Source organism: Papaver somniferum, chromosome 4, assembly GCF_003573695.1.
Source record: "Papaver somniferum cultivar HN1 chromosome 4, ASM357369v1, whole genome shotgun sequence".
NCBI classification, from domain to species: domain Eukaryota; kingdom Viridiplantae; phylum Streptophyta; class Magnoliopsida; order Ranunculales; family Papaveraceae; genus Papaver; species Papaver somniferum.
The window spans coordinates 70,843,832-70,848,534 of NC_039361.1; the positions used below are offsets into that span (position 1 = coordinate 70,843,832).

At 35.1% G+C, this 4,703-nt stretch overlaps 1 long non-coding RNA gene across 1 annotated transcript; it reads left to right on the forward strand.

Annotated features, from left to right (window-relative positions):
• Positions 1-1,308: 1,308 nt before the first annotated feature.
• On the forward strand, positions 1,309-4,439 carry LOC113275846. Its single transcript, XR_003323806.1, has 2 exons — positions 1,309-1,638; positions 3,396-4,439. It is a non-coding gene; the product is annotated as an uncharacterized LOC113275846 (long non-coding RNA).
• Positions 4,440-4,703: the final 264 nt, after the last annotated feature.

Below are 4,703 nucleotides of genomic sequence, written 5' to 3' on the forward strand. Positions count from 1 at the left end.
AACACATTAATATATCCATATCATTCGAGAGTTTTCATCTATTAAGTATCAGAGTGTTTGAGAATTAGTTTTGTTTTACTTTATGAGATTATGTTCCTTAAGTTCGAAGACCTAGATTCTCTTACTTCGGGTTTAGGCTATATTATTATTAGCTAAGTAGGTTTAGTAAATGGGGCGTCACAACTTTGGTATCAGAGCTCACTATTAGATCTTATATGGGAAACAATAGATAATAATTAGTATCAAATGATGAACTAGATTAGACTAGAACCGGAATTGGGTTGTGAGATAAATCTTAATCACTAAAAGTTATCAATAACTAAAATATTTGCTTGCTTGATTGATTCGTTTCTTTGTTGTTTATATGGATGATGAGGTAAAACTGTAGGTTAAACCAATTATATTATAGTTTGCTGATTGAAATTGGAGACTAATTAGTTTGAAAATTAAGAGGACATGGACAAATCCAATACTAGAACCCGAAAAGTCATATGGAATACTTTGACTTATACATAGAGCCATCAATTTATTGATATTGGAAATTAGTGTGAAGAACTTGGATTTATTTATCTGTTAGTGTTTAACTTAGTATAGCTGATGTTGATAATTTTGATTTTAGATTACCTATTCGTAGAACAACTTTATTATAGGGAATCTTCTAATCTAATTTCAACCAGTAATCTATTGAAATGTAAATTATTCTAGTGAACTAGAGCTACAAATTTTAAATATTGGTTGTAGAAATCCATATGGGATTCTGTTTCATTTCATGTTGCTTTAAACTCATTTCAAATGAGTTAATGTTCGCGCGTTTGTAAGTATGAGCAGTACTTGCAATTAGTCGAGAGATGGTGTATCTCTGTAAGGTGGGGAGTTTTTGAGATTCAGAAGGATGGTTCGATTTTCGAGGACGAAAATGTTATAGGGTGGGTAGAATGTAAGGATACGTAAGCACGTCAACGCAATTAGACTGGTCATAGACGATTTAGCCGTTAATGACTCGATTAGTTAAATACGGATGTTAATTTATAGATATTAAACTAACAACGATATAGACACGAAATTAGTATCATTGAAAAAAAATCTTGAAAAGTTATGCGAAAAGGGCTGCTCGAACGTGTCATTTGGGTACCGGATGAAGAAGATATCATTAGTTTAATGAGAAATGGTAAAAATATCATTAGTTTAATGAGAAAGGGTAAAAATCGATATTATCGGAGCTCGGTGTGGATGCCCTTATCCAGATCGTTTGGCACCCACGTATCTTCTTTGGTTTTATCCAAACCTTGCGTAAGAGAAATACATTTTCTCTTCTTCTTTATCTTACTTCTTCTTCTTCTTTCTTCCTTCTCTTCTTCTGTTGTTGTGTCAGGTTCGATTTGAGAGAGTTTATCGAAGAGAATTAGTTGATGAAGATGTATGGATGATGAAGGCGATGACGTGGTTGCAGTTCATGGTGGAAAAATCATCCGGAGATCAACGAATTAGAGCAGGGAGAATTGAATTACTGTTTTGTGATTTGGGTTTGATTTTTATAGAATTGATAAGTTATTGGGTTGTTGTTTGACGAAGAACACAGGGGTTGAGGTTTAGTTGAAGTTCTGAACCTGTCCTAGTGATGAATCGACATAAAAGAAGGTAAATTATGTTTCTCTGTTTAATGTTCAATTCGATTGTTTTTGATTGATAACTGAGTAATTAGTTTTTGGTTTGTTATCAATTGAAGAATAATTAGAAGTTTTGGTTTAATTCCATCTTCTGTAAAATTAGAGTAAGAAATTAGGGTTCATCCTATTTAAGTTTAGTTGATTTGGAATTGGGTCTGTGGTGAAGAAAATTGGAATTGTTGTGCAGAAATCTAATAAGAGGAAGATGAAGATTGAGTTGTTCTTAGTGAAAGTTAGAAATTAGAGTTAGGTATAGATGCTTATGCTACCGTTGTGGGTGTTAAGGATTGAAGTTGAATGAGACCTGAGATATAAATATAGAACTTTTGGTGAAGGAGTTAGTCTGAGTTGTGGATGCCGTTATTTGGATGATGGGGATTCAAGATTGAATGAGCAGTGTTGTCTGCTATGAAGTTTCAGATCGAGGTTGTGTTAGATTGCAGCTATGGTGAATTTGCAAGTAAACTGAGCTTACGTTTGTGAATAAATTATGGACTTCTCTTGGACAAGATGTAATGTTTTGATGAATGCAAGGTATAATTGTGCCTGGTAGAGCTGAGAGAATAGTTAAGGCTGAAGAGGAACTGAAATGAGTTATACTTCAATGTTGTTGAGATACTAGTCTTGCTCTGACTACAATTGTGATGGGGATGTTATGATTGTGTGTTAGTTGGGTGTTGGAGCTGAATTTAGTGGTAGTGGCCGCATCTGATGGGTTTTAATGTGCAAGTGGATTCTCAATAAGAAGAAATTGCTTGACAACTGAGGGATGGAAGGAAGGTGTATGATTGCTGATTTAGATTGTAGCTAGAAATGATGTGTACGAAATGAAGGAACCGACGGTATTGGGTTCGATTAGCTGTGCAGGTGATTGTGTTTGTTGAGGAAGAGAAGTGGTGATGTTGTTGAATGAGATAGTATGGTGGTGTTTTGAAGGGTTATGTACGTGTGGTAGATCTGGAGATACTATGGATCGGTAATGGAACTAGTTATGGATTGCCTGAGTTGGTAATGATGTTGTTGTAAATGTAAAATGGGTTGATCAATACAAGGATTTGGGAATTGTGAGGTGGAAGGAAATGATTTGGAAATGGAGGTATACGAATCTGATTGAGAAGAACTGAAGCTAAGGATGTCATTGTTGAAAGGTTGTCAGGAATGAAGTTGGAAGTTAGATGTAGCTTATAGAACTGTGTATTGTTAGAATGGTGTGTGTGACTGATTTGTTTTTAACTTAGAGTATCTTTTTATTTCAGTCTGATGTTTAACTGTTTCACTTAACTTAGATTTCTGGCTAAGTCGACCTTCTTGACTCAATGATTTAACTGGTTCAACTCTGTTGACCTAGATTTGACCCTGACCTTGGACGTTGACTGTTATTGACTGTTAGTGACCGTTAGTTGACTCAGATGGACTGGGCCTTAGTTTAACGAGCCGGTTTTTTGGGTTGGACTCAGAGCCAGTTTTCCCATTAAACATGAATTGGACCCTTATGGTCCGAATTGACCTTTGTTTCCTTCTAGATAGTTGTGGGGTATCAAGTGGACTATAGAACCAACCCAATTGAATTTGTAAACCCTTAGATGTGCTAAAGATAGCTAATGAAAAGGTGTATAACCATAAATGGGCTTAGAACCATTAGATAGTTCACTTATCCTATAACTAGAGAATTGAGATTATGTTATGAGCCTTTGGGCTAATCTCTTAAGGTGCTTGTGTAATTAACAGTTCGTCTTTATTAACAACGATGGATTCAAAGGATGAACCAGTGGATCGTGGATCTCGAGGTAGGCATGGCTTGTCATCAATTTAGGTGGCAACTCTGTAACCTTTTGTAATCATTAACCTTTCTTTTATCTGCGAGCATGATGAGTCTTTACTATTCGAGTGCATGATAGCGTATACTGTGATGTTCAATTTTATGTATCTTTGAGTATGATGTTTCTGTTGTATCTGTATGTACGATGTTTTCTATGATGTGTTTTATGTGTAATATGTATTGTGAGATTTCCCTGCGAGGAGTGACTGTGTTTCCCCACGGCTCCTTGCTAAGTTAAGGAAGGCGGATGCTCTTCCTTCACAATATTATTTAGTAAAGCGGATGCTCTTCCGTTTAAATATTACTTAGTAGGGCGGATGCTCTTCCGTATGAATATTATTATACTTTAATTTTATTGTCTTAAGATAGTAGGGAGGATGCTCTTCCGTTTGTATATTACATAGTATGGCGGATGCCTTTCCGTTTTAATATTATATATATTATTTTATCTTGGGGCAATCACTCGTGTGCATATTATACTTGTTTGTCTGACTTTCTGATCTTGATGGTAATATTCTGAATCATGGTTAGTATGGGCACTCTGTATGTGGACGATGTTATTATCATTGATTAGGGTTATTCTCGCATAGTCTTCTCCAATGAGTTTGGCGAGTTTAGGATAACACTTGATTCTTGTTACCTGGTTTTGCTGAATGCTTAGATTTATTACTTTTTCCTTTAATTTACTGTTATTTTAGAACTGTGAAGCATATTAGTGATTACTTGAAAGTTATATGTTTCCATTGGGCACCCCAATGGGATGATGTGATCACTCGTTCCCAGTCAGTTTCAGTTTTCAGAAGAGACGGCGCGCATGAAGATATTAGTTACGTAGATCGAAACTTTAGCAGATTAAGAACGTTTATGTAACTTTTATATATATGTGTGTTCTTATTTATCTGTAAAACAACACATTAATATATCCATATCATTTGACGGTTTTCATCTATTAAGTATTAGAGTGTTTGGAAAATAGTTTTGTTTTACTTTATGAGATTATATGTTCCTTAAATTCGAAGACTAGATTCTCTTACTTCGGGTTTAGGCTATATAATTATTAGCTAAGTAGGTTTAGTAAATGGGGCGTCACAAGTTCATGAACACTTTAGCCACGGTTTGCAAAGATTGCATTCCTTAATTTATAAATGTATTTGTTCATGAGTATGAAATCATACTTAACCGAGTTTAGAACTTAACCACATAAGTTTGCAAATGGG